The 15426-nt window shown below is 46.4% G+C and overlaps 1 long non-coding RNA gene across 1 annotated transcript; it reads left to right on the forward strand.

The window, feature by feature from the left end:
• Nucleotides 1–673: 673 nt before the first annotated feature.
• On the forward strand, nucleotides 674–2227 carry LOC140253652 (uncharacterized). Its single transcript, XR_011903932.1, has 3 exons — nucleotides 674–762; nucleotides 1940–2033; nucleotides 2131–2227. It is a non-coding gene; the product is annotated as an uncharacterized lncRNA (long non-coding RNA).
• The last annotated feature ends 13199 nt before the right edge of the window (nucleotides 2228–15426 follow it).

A 15426-nucleotide genomic window follows, 5' to 3' on the forward strand; every position in this document is an offset into this window, starting at 1 on the left:
GAAAAGTGAAACCACCACCAAAACGCCATCTGGTTTCACATCACAACTGTGTGCTTCCCTGCAGCTGTGAGCTGGCACTGGCACCCCACGGCTGCCTTGGTGCTGCTCTGTTGTGCAGCACCAGCAGCCTCTGCAGAGACAGTAGCACAAGGCCAGCTCCCAGGAACCAGGAGCAGCCTGCCCCATGGTGTGCAGCAGCATCCAGATGGGAATTTTTACACACCTTCCTTTGTTTGATTTCATGAGGGTACTGATCTGTGTCTTCTTCACTGAGGAGGCTTGGTTCTGCTCTCAGCTGCACCAAAACAAATCTGAATTTACTTTGTTTTGGATGTATAATTAACTTGCGCAGAAAGGAATACTGCTTTGTGTCACCTCTTTTGTTACTAGAAAAGGCCTTTCTCTCCTTCAGTTCTCAGCAGCTGCAAGAGGGATCTTGTTGAATTTTTCACCTTTATTAAAGGAGACACAGTTTTATAAAGAAGGTTCCTCTTTCTCTAACGATAACTTTTAGTAATGGAGAAATCTATAACAGCAGAATTTGCTCTGATGCCTTTCAGCACTTCCCACAGTCTTGGCCATTCTTCCTAGGTGCTTTTCATGTTTTAAGAGCGGGAAAAACTTTATGATTATCTGTTCTGACAATGAATCTCACCTAATAATTTCTGCTTCAGCATTTCTTGAGCTACAACGCATCTTAAAAAAGACCGTAGAGACTTCAGTTGGAGACTTGAGGTTATGGAAGCTCTGTGATATTGCTAGGTAAACTGCCCTAATGGTGAATGGTTTCGTCAAACGTTACACCCTGATTTCTTCTGAATTTGCCTGGCTTCTGTTTTCAGCCACCACAACAAATTATATGTCTGTTTTTTTTTTTTCCTCTCTGCCTGATTAAAGAGCCCTAATATTAATCATTTATTCTTGTACTGGTAATTACCGTCAGTGCTTGAGACATCTTCTGACCTTCTGCTGGATAAACTTGGATTGACCTTCCTAAGTATTTTGCTAGAAATATGTTTTCCAGATGCTGAATCTTTCTTGTGGCTCTCTTCTGAACCCGTTACAATTTGTGCTGTTAAGGGGCCAAATTCATCTGACTGTGTACCATGGAATATCCTGAGGCAGAATCAGTTTCATAATCAGCCCTCCCAGAGCTGCTTCACAGGATCTTGTCATCTACAGTGCACCTATAGACACTTACTACTACATGAATGAGCCCTGTTTGGGTTTTTGTGTATGAACAGCCTCACCGCCATTGTTATATGAGAGTAACAAGTGAGGCTGTAGAAGGCTTCTTGAGGTAGACGTGTTGATATAGTGAACCTCATGACATAGACTTATGACCTCACAAAATATGGGAACGTGTGTTTTAACAAGGCCAGCTTCCCATTAAAAACCATGTAGACTTCCTAGAGAGAAGGGAGAACCTCTGTCTCCAGAGATCTCAGAGCTGAACTGGATAAATCCCTGAGCAAACAGATCTAATCAGCCCTGTTTGGGAGGGAGTGTGGACAAGCTGACTTCCAGAGGTCTCTTCCAACCCAAATTATTCCATAATTATGTGATTACGTGGCTAATTAGCTTGCTATTTTTAATGTTTGTCCTTTACATTCACCTTCCTGCATCTCACCCTGCTCCAATGGCTGGTTAACTGGAGTTGATTCTGCAAATGTATACCAGCATCTGCTTAAAGAACTCCGTGGGTAAAAGAGAAAACAATTTGTTATCAGATGACCCCACTCTTGCCAAGTACAAACCCAATGCAAAATATTCTTTTCTCCTGCCAGTGAAGGCTGGAAGCGCTGCCGAGGGTGCCCGCTGTGAGATGATGGGCTCACTGGGGATACAGCTGATACTGGGGACTGCAGAGATTTGCCAGGGTTTTCTCTAATAGTCCGGTAAAGAGGAGGTGATCCGAGCCTGTGGTTTGCTCCTGCAGGTCTCAGGAGTGGGACTGCAGGGCTGGCAGCCTCCAGGAGAGGTCACTCCTGTGCCCAGCTGTCCTGGCCTCAGAGGCAGTGGGGCACACGAAGGTTGGTTCTGGTGCTAAATCTTTCTATCTTTGATTTCTTCAACTTGATCACAGCTCCCTTCCTAAATAACCATCTCTGTGCTCCTGTTTTATTCCAGCTACAACATTACCAGTTATTAATGGTAACTTGCGATCACGTACCTTAATAGAGTCTAATGTAGACTGGAAGGGATTACTGAGGATCACCTGGTCCTTCCCTACATTCAAAGCAAGGTAAATTTCAAAGTTGTGTTGTGTTGTCTGAGCCTGTATCCAGAGGATTATCTCCCCAGGGAATAATCCCACAGCCTCTCCAGGTGCTTGCTGCACTGCTTGACCACCATCATCTGCTGTCTTTTGGCTTAATGTTCAAGGGAAATCCCCTTGGTACATGTTGCATAAATTATATCACATCCTGCTGTTGAATCTGTTATTGAGATCTACTTTTTTTCTAGTCCAGTGTCTCCCTTCCATTTCCTTAATTCATCCCAAAGTCCTTAAATCAGCAGGGTCCAAGCCTGCATTCACTTAAATGGAGGGAGGCTGGGGTGCACTGCAGCACTGTGAGCATGCTTCTCTTTGTGCCACATGTTGGGAAATGTGCTGCAGAGCTGGAGGTGAGAAGCCCAACAGAGTCAGGAGGTCACTGCTCCCTATGTTTTCCCTGTGGCCATGGCCTGGGGAGGCCGTGTAGGCATGATGGGCCATCAGCAGGTCTCACTTTCAGCAGCTGCTGCAGGAGCTGGAACCCAGCATCTCCCCAAGCGGTCTCTGGGGGGTGGGAGGGCAGGGCCATGCAGCTCGGGCAGCATTTGAGTAACCCTTCAGCCACTTCTGTGTGACCACTGTGTCTTTGACTGTCATCCCTGCTTGTTTTGCTTGCTGTGTTGTTTAGCATCTGCAAGGTTGAGTGGGTGGTTTAGAGGTTTCTGTACTCTCTGTTCTTTTAGCAGGCTTAGCTTAGTCTGTGCATTTAAATGCAGGTTGTGCCTCACAAAAGGGACGTTATTTTGAATGAATGGCATCATCCATCTCAATATCTGGTTCAGCTTTTACACCAGAAAAATCTGATGAGATACAAGCTGACATCTCATTTTCTTTATCTGGTTAGAGGAAGTCACGATGTTTTTTCAGTGAAATCTTTATTCCAGGATCTGAAAGAGTATAAACAAATAGAAACTTCCTCTGCTTTCCTTTTGTCAGGCTGTCAAAATGTTCCCAGGCCACCCCGGTTTGTGGTTTTCACTTGTTATTCCTTCTTTCAGATGACAACAGAGAGATGAGTTGACAGCCACTGGTGTCAGGGGCAGGGAATTGCTCCAGGGAGAGAAGCGCTCAGCTTTAAAGAGAGCTTTGCTGTGGCTATAGCAAGGCTGGGTCAGTGACCCTGCTGCAGAGATGGTGATTTTTTTCCAACGATATTCCTCTTGCTGAAAGAAACGAAGTGACTGCAATAACTGCTCTCTGGGACTGTTGTTTGGAGCTGGGAAGGCGTGCGTGAGTTTCATCCAAGGGATGTAGGCTATGTTCAACCCCTAGATACATGAGCATGTATTGACTTCTTCATGAAGTCTGTCTTCTGCCAACAGTATAAACAGCATATAACTTTCCAGGCATAGAACTGTGGGTCTGAACCTTTCTTTTGCTTGCATTTACACTTTCCGTTTCTGGCCCTTCTACTCACTCTTTAGTTTCTGCCTTTTGGAGCCAATTAGCCAGGAGATGGAGAGGACTTGACTGAGGTGTAACCAGGCCACGTGGTTCAAACAGCTATGGGTTGAGGTGGAAGAAAGGAGTGTGTGGAGGGGAGCGCTATGAGAGGATGCGGCATCATTGTGAGTCATGTGGGAGCGCAGGTGAATTTCATAGACTTCAGTCCTTCCACACGTGCAGGCACCTCCTGTTGCAGGCTCTCAGCATGCTGCAGGCACGGTGTGCGTCAGCCTGTTCTTGTTGTGACACTGCTCATGTATTTCCTCCTCTCACCCATGCCTTTCTGAGGGGAAGCGCTGATAATGACAGGACTCCTCGTTCTTTGTCACAGAAATCGGGTATAATTGCTCTATTTCAGCTGCTTTCAGAAGTGCAGTGAGGGAACAGGCTGGATTCTTTCTTAAGACATCAGTCATCCGAAGCATTTGGTAGATGGAACATCAGGGCTAGGAAATGACTCAACAGTCTTTGTTAAAAGCAGTCTTTGGACTCTGGGAGTAAAATCAGAGGGAGAGAGCTTGTGTGTGTGGGGGGGGGGGGGATGGAGAGAGGCTTCTGTTGCTGAAGCTCTGTTTTGCTCTGCTGTGGTAGAATGAGCACAGCCCTCACCAGAACTGCCTTGAATCATCCCCACAGCCAAAAAGACATTCCTCAGCCCGACCTCACTTCAAGGGCTGGGGTGTCCACGTGGGAAGAACCAGCTCATGGGTGGCCCTGGGTGCAGCTTCCTTTGTGTGGCTGTATCATTTCTGCCCTTGAACTGGGCGAGTCCTGGCTCCCTTGGAGAAGAGTGTAGCAGAGAGCACTGAAACATCCATAAAAGTCCCCAGTACCTCTTGTGTTCAGTGTGGTACTGCTTCCAGCAGAAGGAGCCAACCTGCACACTACTAGCTGAATCTGAGATGGGCTCTCACTGAAGGAAAGCATGCTGAAAGCTGTGATCCTGCAAGGTCCAGCTGAACAGGCTCCAGACACTACATGTCTGCCTTTGGGACAGGAGTTAGGATGACTTTCAGGTGAGGGCCAGAATCTTCTCCCTCCTCGAGCTGAACAACCTGGGCTGGCTTTGGTGGGTGCAGCCTTGTCCTGTCACAACACTGGGATCATCAAGCCTGAGATCACCCAGTCGACAGCCCTTTCTCTTTCCGGCAGGGCTTAGAGAAACCTCCTCGAGTTGGTCTTGCCTGTTTGTGAGTCTTTGCAGGTCTTATGTGACAAACTGCTGATGGCAGAACAGGCTGCTTTGAGGTGGGAGTAGCAGGGATTGGCTTTTGTTTGTTTTTCCTGCTGCCAAGGCTTTGCTTATCTAACCTCCATTTCAGCCCTGTTCTGTGTGGAAATATTTTTATTTATGCAGCTGGGACAGAGGCCCTTTCTCCCTTAGCTCTTGTAAGTTTGAACTTGTGGAAGAGAAAAATATCTCATGGCAGTTGTCTTCCTTTTGCAAAATGAAATGTGGTGCCTCAAACGGGCTGCAACAGTGTGTGCAGGTGGAGCTTGCTGTCCCCTGTTGGGCAGTGTGCCGTGGTGATGGATTTTAGGCTACTCTGCAGTCTGGCTGGGGCTGTCTGTGAGGGGTTGTAGGGCAGGCTGTGCTCATAGGTGCTCTCACACCATCTGAAGGTGTAGCTGTGCATGTGGGAGGCCTCATCATGCTGTCCTGCTTTTCTCTGGGTCCCAGCATCTCTAGCTGCCAGCAGTGATTGTTCTGACAAGGGGGACCTGCCTGTCTTTTCCCACTGATGTGACCCTTCTGAGTGTGGGAACCAGGGTGCCTATTTTTAAGAAGCAATAACAGAATTCAGTCATTGCTCAGGACCTTCAGTCTCTTAGGACACTTCATGCTGCTGAGAGCTCAATGGCCTTCATGCTGTGGCTGTACCAAGTACTCCGTGTTCCTAGATGGTAACGCAAAAGAATAGAGAAATGAGACTTCTTATGCACTGCCTCCTTTCATAGACTATCGGTGCACTGGATTGTGTATTTGTTTAAATGCTTCAGGCTCTGGGCTGTGCTTTTCTCAGCGTAATACATTCAACACAAAGAAAATATGTTGTTAGTTGTCCCTTGGAATGTATCTTTCTTTCTTAGCTGTGCTTTTATTGACTATTCGGGTACCTTTTTCAAAGCAAAGTTGGTCTCTGTATGCCCCCCCTAGGACCTCCTACCTACACTGTGTCACAGCTCCACAGTCATCATGCAGAGCTGGTTGGTCATGCCATCTATTCACTGTGACCCAGTGTGTTTCTAAACACTGTCACAAATCGGTGAAGGAAGCACGTGTGTATGATTTGCTACAGCTGATGGTACAGAATTTGGCTGTCCATCTGCGTACTCAAAGGATCTGCATTGACAGTGTCCTAATGACAGTCCTTGTGTTGTCTGTTTGAAGAGTAATTGTAATTTTAGGAGCAAGATGATCTGAATAGAGCTTGTTAAGGATGTTTCAGCAAAGATGATGTAGTTAGAAAGTGTGTATGTCGTGAAGCAGAATTACTTCGTGGAAACTGATGTGGTTTGACTCATTTTAATCGTCAGTATTCTGCTGATGGACAACTCACTTGTACCATGTGTGTGATCTATGTGCTGCTCAGAAACATAGCTTCCAGTGTTTGCCCCTCAGTTACTGCTCTGTGGTCCTGGTGTTTTCTACCTGGCTGGGATAGAACTCCTCTTGGTCCAGGGAAGCTGGAATCTTGGCTCTTCAGTGGCATTGATGAAACTCCTCAGTTTTGTTGCTGCTCAACAGTTTTGTTGCTCCCAAATCAATTTGCTGTCCTTATTTGTGCTAAGCAGCAATGATACTGGGGGGTGGGGGGTAAACAACCGGCATTTTTGTTTAACAGCTACTGATGTCTTACATTTTGTAAATACCACACATGAGCCTTTTTGAAAATAAGCTCTGTGAAGCTTAAGTTTCATAGGATAGTTGTAAACCTTTTATTATGCCTGTTTCAAATTGCATTTCTATTCCCATTGGAAATTTCTACAGGAGGGAATCCTGAGATCAAACACCCATCCTCTTGGTGCTGAGATTTTGAGCGGATGTGACTGGATCTGTGGGGACAGCTGTTATGCTCCTAGATAGAAGTGGCTGTTATTGCAGCATAAATGGCAGTGCAGCCTGAGCCTTGCTTGCACGCAGGCTCTGGAGGCTCATCTAGTGGAGAATAGGTTTGGCTGTTTCTAGGACTCCGTGTAAAGAGAAGGCTGTATCTCCTCAGAGGCTATAAAGTCATTTTCTCTGTTCTGTCTCTACAGAACATACCTGAAGCTCAACAGCAAGTCATGTTAGTGCTTTCTATTGTGCAGGAGATGTTACTCTCTTGGGAATTTGGTCAAAGATATGTTTAGAGTTAGGAAAAAAAACAACAAAAAAAACACCCAAAAGAACCCAAATCTCCTGGGGATTTTGAGTAGAGCCTTCAGAGGCCCAATGTCACAAGTTTATGTATTTTTACCCTATTATGGGTCTCGAATAAAATCTGAAATATTACATCTCTAAAGCCATGGCATGCCCACCACATCCATTTCCAAGTGTCTTTATGAGGTACTGAAACTACACAGCTGTGGGATTCTTAGTTTCTCTGTGCGGCAGTTTTGTTGTAAACAGATATCTTGGAGAGGTGAGTTTCCAAGAAAGGCAATTGCATAAGAGAAAAGCAAAACTCACCCACAGCCCTTTGTGTTTACCTTCTAGATCAAACTGTGGGTCACACTGGGAGAAGACTGCTAAGGACTGAAGTCCTGGCCTGGGGACAGACCATCTGGGTTCATATCAGCTGCTCTGCTGCTGGCTTTATGCGCTGGTCAGGTGGTTGGTGGTAGTTTGGAAGTACAACAGACCCACCTGTTTTCCTGTAAAGCCAAGGCTGCACGAGAAACTACAAGCTGGTTGGTCAAGGCTGAGAATAGTGTTTTCTGCATTGGCCATCTTGCTGTTTTCCTCCGGGCCTGCCACACTGGGATGCTATGGGGTTCACCGGCAAAGGTGAAACCCTCATGTTTCTCTCTTTCATGCCCTGCCGTTATGGCTGGCTTTGTTTCTTGCTAGCTTAGTTATTTGAATCTCTAATTTATCTCAGAGAGGTTTGTTTTTGCTTTGGTGCGCTGACAGCATGCTGATGCTTGTCACTTGACTTGGCTGCGTAGCACTTCCCATGACCCTGGTAAGATATTTTGGAAAAATATTCAAACAAGTACAAACTGACCCTGGAGGAGAGCGTGTTCGGTAAGCGTGTTGCAAGCATTTACGTCAAGGAAGCCAGAAAGCAGAGCTGAGCTCCTCTCCCCCAAAACCTTGGCGTGAGGTAATTTTCTGAGGTGCTGGCTGCTGGCACAAAAGGACCCCTAAGCTGCTACTGCAGGATATGTTTGGCTTTCCATCTGGGGTTTGCAGCACCCTTGCTGATCCCTCATGGCAGAGGAATGGAGGAGGCCTTGCTGCTGCTGTGGAAGTTCTGGGCCTCTGTCTGGTACCGCAGAGTTCACGGCTCTGCCACACACTCCATTTTCTGTATTCAAGAGTTGCCTGAAAAATGATAAATATGTGTGTTTTCCTTTTTAGTTTTTCGCTCTATCTTGGCAGATTTGTTTTCCTTTTGGGTAGCGTCCGTTTGCCAAAAATTGCAGTATCTATTTGCTCAAAGCAATTGATCAGTTTTGGTGAAAATAATTTAGCTTAGGTAAAAATATTGTTTTTAACCATCTGTGGCGTGAGGCGCGTACTGACCGATTTTTGGTGCTTCTGTGACAAAATGTTTCAGATTTCATTTGGGACCCTGAGATAAACTGTCAGCTTGTTAGTGCAGGTTACCATCTGCTCCCTGGGCAAAAGAAGCCTCTGGTGCATGAAAGCCATGCCCAAGCTTCTCTCTGAGAGGGCTGATGTCTGGGTGCTTCGGCCACCCGGTGCCACGCTCTGCTGGGTTTTGCTATTGAAGTAGTGGAATGACTCCAAAGAAGTGACTGAAAAGCACAGGTGGCACATTCCCCACTTGGATGAGGGAATCTCCAGCGGGAAGGGTAATGAGAGATGTAAGCAGATAAAATCTCACTTTCTGGCTCACATACATCAGATTTGGAAATGGGTTCCTCCATCTGTGGTGAACAACCAGTGTATCGGTGAACATCTGCTGAAGGGGTCCTGCTCTGCCCCACAGCACTCTCTGGGTCAGGGTAGTTGTGGATTTTGAGGCAGGTCTTGCAGCACCTCCTTTCCCTCAGCCCTGAGGATTGTCTCTGTTCCCTACAGCTGGAGTAACTCCAGCCATTTCTTTTCATTCCTCTGGCAGAAAATGCCCCCCAGAAGGGAAACTACTTGTTTCCCACCTAATCAAACACTTCATCCGAAGCCAAATGTTTTCAATCTGCTGTAAATTCCAAAATACGTCAATCTCAGAGGGACTCACAACAACATTTGCATATTTTTTATTCTATTTCACAAGGGAACAAAATGAATTAATCATCTCCAGGGCCCACCCCCTCTCCTGCTGTAGGCAGGGTGGAAGAGCATCACAGCACTGCCTCTGTCAGAGCCCTTCCTCTGGGGTGTGACTGCAGACCCCAACTTCCAGCACAGCCTTGGGAAGACTGACGGGGGATGCGTGGCACTGCTGAAAGAGCCTAAGGAAGGCCATGGTGAAGGTCTGCCCTTGATTGCTCTCCTCTTCCCACAGCTGCTGCCCTTGGCTCTCCAGTTGCCCTGTGGCTGCGATGAGCACATTACAGGGATGCTTTCACCTCTGCTGTGAATGTCAAACCTGTGCTTTACTCATCCATCCTTCCTCCTCTCATATCCTATTCAGCCCATGACAAAGCTCTTCTCCTCAGGGTGGGTAGATGAGGAAGGAGGAACAAACTGTCCTCTAACAAGCGAGGCACATAAAGCTGTGACTGCAGTTAATAGGTGTATGAAAGACGTAATTTCTCTGCCAGCATACAGTCCCCATGCAGGGACAATGCCTCTGCAAAGCCTGCTGGCAGACACTCCAGCCAGAGACAGCTGCACAGAACATCCTTATGGGGTGTGGAGAGGAGGGAATGACATGTCTCTGCTCTGCAATTAGGGCTCTTATTTTGTCATTTCTCTTCCCTCTTTGTGGAAGCCGGCACAGTGCTTTGCTTGTTCCAATCTCCCACCCCCACAGCAGGGCTGCACAGTGCGTGATGGCCTCTTTGCAGGGCTGGGAGACCCACCAACCTGTCTGCCCGTATTTTCCCAAACACTGCTTCTAGGATGCCTGTGCTTTTGTTCCTGTGCTGTGCATGGTACCAAGTCTTCCTTGTGTTTGTTTGCCCTGTGGGCTCAGCAGGGCTGCCCAAGCCTTTCTCCAGTCATTATCAAATTATTTAATTTTCTTTTATTGATGATACTCTCCTCTGACCTGTGTGATTTAATGTATTCTGCTGGAGGCCCTGTACTGTAACCTGTCTTTCCCAGGTCTCTTCTATTTCAACCTCGTGCCATCTGGATTCTCCAAAGCCCCAGACTTTGAAAGTGTGGGGTTTGTACTGCTCTGCAGTGGCTCTGTGTGCAGGCTTCTGGATGTGACTGAGCTGGTATGATGCACAGCTCAGCAGATTTCACAGAGATTAAAATCCTGCAAAGAAATTGCTCTCTTATCCCATTATATGGGCATGCTGCAGTTTTTCGCTGTGCATCCCTGAGGAGCTGTAGCACATTCCTTTCTCCTAATGCATTCGCACGCAAAGATCACCTGAAGGCAGTGCTGCACTGCTTGTGTCCTAATCAAGGAGTCACTGAGCTGAGTCAGTCACTAGCACAGTCTGACATGCTTCAATCTGAACTTTTCAGGGCCTGATTGTTGCTTACCACTGAGTGGTTTCTTCCTGTACGCTGAAATCAGCAGGATCACTTGTGTTGTTTGGTTAGAAGATCTTAAAAAAACAGCACCGCAGGTTATGGCAGGTCAGGATACAATTAGAGGATTGAAGTGCAGGAGGAAGTGCTGGGCGTGCAAACGGAGCTGGTGATGAAAGATGCCTTCACACAACCTATCCTTGGTCATGTGTGCTTCCACGTTACCAGAGCCCTGGAGCAGGCCAGTGACCCCAGGCTGGAGTGGGACATGGGCTGGGCTGGAGAGAGGGCACCCACTGGGTTCCTAGGGAACATGAGGACACACAGGTTTTGGAGTGCAGGAAGCTGGATGCAGTGCTTGTCTTACATTTTCCTTCCCATTATAAAACTTTCGGGACTACTGTATTGTATAATTTTTTCATTGGTTCCTCACTCCCCCCCTTCTTTCTAGATTAGTATATTTCATGTATATAAAAAAATCCTTCTGCCATATTTGCAGGCTTACCAGTATACTTGCTTTGCCTCTCAGCCAAGTGACAGGAACAGCTCAGCTCTGGCAGCTTGGTCCTTTCTTCTGTGGGTTTTTCCTATTTTCCTGAATTCCCACTTCAGCAATATCTTCCTGGTGATGTGCCGCCCATAACTGAGTGATATCCCAGAGGACGTCATCCGCAGACCTCAGCCAAAAGGACTACCCCCTCTCTCCTTCAGGACGTGGTGTATTTTGTCAGAATAGCACTTCTCCCCATGCTGACGTAGGTCTGACATTTTTGGGGAGTAGCTGAGGAAGGCTTTAACCTGGCCGAATCTAGGGCAAGAGACCCCTCGGGATGGCAATCTGGCACAAGTACATCAGAGATCTGGGACCCAGAGCAGTGGCAAGGCAGGTTGGCTACTGTGCTCCCCTGTGAGCTCTATCCTACTTCTTCCTTTCTCCCTTTTCTCTATTCATTTTCTAATGGAAAAGGCAGTTCAGTCCCTCTTTTCTAGAGTCGGTAATTTTTTTTCCTTTAATTCAGCTCAATCTTCCCACACCACAAAGATTTTTTCCCACGTTGGCTGGGATGTCACTTTCTAAACAGAGGCCTTTCTTTCCCTGTAACTTCTGAAAGTGTGGGTGAAAACTATAGCGCTATATTTTGAGCAATATTTGGAGAGCGTCACAAATGATTGCAAAGGTTGCGATGTTCTAATTTTCAGAGCAATTAGATAATACTGTAGGTCAAGTATATGCCTGTCCCACTTTTTCATTTTCCACTTCTCTTACGTCCTACTTCTGTTGTTTTCAGTCCTCACAATAACCAGTTCTTTGGGCTTAAGTATAAATCCCCTTGAAATCAGTGTACTTGAAGATCTAGGGGAGCTTCTGCTGTTGCAAGCTCTAGCTTTGCCTAACTACATAGTGTATGTGAATACTGGAAGCCTGTGTATTATTTGCAGAAGAAATTGTTGAGCTTAAAGCCAGCACCTCAGATAGCATGAATCTTTGTTGCTAAGTTGAGGTGCACATGCGTAAGTATTGCCCGTGCACATCTCTGCTGCTTGTGAGCATGAGTCAATGCTTACTGTGAGGCAGCAGAACATCTGGGTGAGCTCCAAAGCAGAAGAGAGGGGAAAGAGAACAGAAATGAGACAGGAGAGGCTGGGCCATGAAGAAAGGAATAGAAGAAGGAGAACTTTCCCAGCGTGTCAATCCCACAGAGGGCAAAGGGTGAACGTTGCGGGCTGAGCTCCTCTTCCCAGGTCCCCAGGTGCTCAGAGTGGTGGTGACAAGGCAGTGGCAAGTCTCCTGGGGACAGCAGATTCACTGCTTCCTCTTTGGTTCCTGTAGACTCCCAGCTGGAAAAGTCTCATGGGCACACCAGGCTCCAGCTGCTTTCTGTTTATACTGTGGTAAGCCCTGTGGGGCCTTGCATGCAATGCACTCAACAAAATTCAGAGTCTCTGCAGAGCTAATGTCCCCTGTGACTTGGGTGCTGTGGTGTGAGAGATAACTTGTGCAGGGTCAGAGCTGGCTGACACCAGAGCCCAGAGGTGGTGCTGAGCTTGTTGAGTTCAAACTCTTCTGCAAGGGCTCTGTTGCCATCCTGATGCAGGCCTGCCTGGAAGGGGACTTTGGATGGATTCTCTTTAATTGCTCTGGTCAAAGTGCAATACTAAGATCAAACCACAGCCCAGACTGACAAGGCATTGGTGGGCTTGAGCAGACTTGACCTTTGCTGCAGTCTGCAAAGAAACCCCAAGCAAAGCTTCAGCTGGCTTTGCTCCATTCTGCTCCGCTGCTGTGTTCAGAGCAGCACAATCTGGTTGTGTCTAATTACTGTGGAAATGGGAGTCTGTGCAAGAGAGAGAGGGGCAGGTCTGCTAATGGCTGGTGATGGGGTGGGTGTCACATATTCACAGAGGGAATTGTGATGGTGGTGGGCCTGCACAGGGGTCAGAAGCAGTCCTTTGTATCCCTGGTGACGTCAGCTTCCCACTCCTCGTTTGCTCTCCCATTCCTGCCTGAAGTTTCCTCCCAAGCTCATGTGGCCTGGCAATCTGGTATGTGCTTTTGTTACTGCGGCTGCTCACTGGTCTGAGCATTTCCATAATTCCCAGTTCCTGGAATACATCCCCGCCACCATCTCAGAGCTCTGTGATTGCTCTGTCAAGCATACATGTCCCAGATTGACTCCTGCTCCCCAGACACACTCGTCTGACTAATTATCCCCTTCACCAGTGCTAGTTTATCATGAATGCAGAAGTTCAATCATTACAGTTTGTTCTATTCTTGACAGTCCCAAAGTTGCAGAATAATGATGAATAGAGAAGCCCTTTTGTTAATTCAAATCCAGCACTGAATTGAGGGATCCCCTCCCTCCAATAGAGCTTGTGTGTGAGGCTCTCTCCTGAAAATGTGAGCCTGTGGCAGCAGAGATCCAGCAGCTCAGACAATGAACTGTCTACCAGCATGTAGCACACCTTCTCAATGCAGGGTCTGCATAGCAGGATCCAAGCATGGGAATCAGTTTTATGCTTGGAGCTGCTCCAGCTGAGTGTTCCTTGCATACTGAGGTAATTAGGTACGCTTGAGTGATCTCTTCCATGAGTATTTCTGCATCTGCCCTCCCATATCCCTGCTAACTTGGCTTCTTTCTCTTCTTGAACCGTCTCTTTGCAGCTTTCTCTGTGATTTTGTATGGATGTATATTTCTGTGTTTCCCAGACTTCCTCGTATCTCCCTGGTTCTTTTCTATTTTAGTTGGCAGTTTCTGTTGAAAGAGAAAATTGAAGACATTTGTTACACAGGACGGACTTTTATCACTCCTATAACTGCACTGTATTTGTGGTAGCATTTTGTGATCTGTTCAACACGCCTTAAGATTGATTGGTTTTGGCCATGTCTGAACCAAATGATTTTTGTGTGTGTGTTTTTCCTGAATTACTCACAAATGATTTGATTTGCAACCAGTTCCCTTCTGATCCGTAGATGAGCAGCTCTATCATTTTCCACTTGTCTTAAGCATGCTGGTTTAAAGCAGATCATTTTATTCTTAAAATAAATCTGAGTTTTTTCTCGGTAGTCCTGTCTTAGGTTTCTTCTCCAGTGTTTTGTGAGATGTAAAATTACTCTTATTCGCTGCGGTTGGTTGTAGACAGGATTTGTGAATCCAGAATCAGCCAATGCTGGGGGAAAGACCGGGTAGACACGGCCATGCAGAAACTAAGAGAACTCCTACAAATGGAAGATCTCCCATAAAAGGTAAGACATCACTGTTACCTGCTCATTCTAGGTTGACTTCCTGGCAAGTTTGAGATTGTGCTGGAACATGGAGCTTCTTCACGTTCTTGTCTGTGTATCGTTTTCTCTTTTTCCCACTCTAGTATTTATGTTTGAGTTGAAGCTGGACACAGCAGAAGAGAGATTTGGGCTCCCCATTCCTCCTCCCCTCTGATCTCTCATCTCTTAATTTACGTCTGTAAATGTTTTGTTTTATTTGATGTACATTTGCCAGAGAAACGTTGGGCTCAGTTCCAGACAGGCTTATTTCCCTCTTCCATCTTGAGACGTTCCGGAGCTGAACAGCACGAGCTTGCATAGCTAAATATTTAGGAGAAAGCAATGAAGCTGCGTCACCAAAAAGCTCAGAGCATCCCTCAGAACAGCATGAGATGAACTTAGTTTGTGCGCTCTTGGTGCAGGCTGAGAAAGGCCTATACTTAAACCATCAACCGCTATCATCAACATGTTGTCTCAGTTGAGGCTCATAGCAGGTAAGGTACCACCATCCTACTCGACTCATTTCTAACCCCAGACCGCTCTGAAAAAGTCCCCAGAGGTTTGGGTTAGCCTCTAAAGCCTGTTGATACACAAACATATATTCCCAGTGAATGAGAGAGAGGGAGAGAACAAGACTGAAGACAGCAACTTGGCTGAACACAAGCAGGAAAGGAAGCAGATCTGTTCTGAGTGGACCTAAGTCTGGACTTTTCTATCAACCTTGTGATTGTTGTCACTCTTCTTAATGCCCCCATTCTATGGAAATATCAGGGTCTATTAACTTACATTTATGGTAATGCCTTCCTAGCTCTGGTGTGGGGTTTTTTTGTTTTTTGGGTTTTTTTTTGTTTTGTTTTGTTTTGTTTTGTTTTTTTTGTAGCATGAAGCTAGAAGTGGAGTGAGTCTAAAATCACTGATATCCTGAGTCAAATACCCATCTTTATTACTATTTCTCAAGAAACCTGGAGATTTAAAGCAAGTCTTCTGTAAAAGTGGGGGGTCAGGATGGCTGTTTCTAAACATCTGCTAACTCAATAATACTAGTAGTAAAATATTTGGTGGAAAACAAGGTGTTTTAAATTCTGTCTTTATGAATCAGACTGAACGATACCCAGA

This window comes from Excalfactoria chinensis, chromosome 5 (genome assembly GCF_039878825.1).
Source record: "Excalfactoria chinensis isolate bCotChi1 chromosome 5, bCotChi1.hap2, whole genome shotgun sequence".
Taxonomy (NCBI): Eukaryota; Metazoa; Chordata; class Aves; order Galliformes; family Phasianidae; genus Excalfactoria; species Excalfactoria chinensis.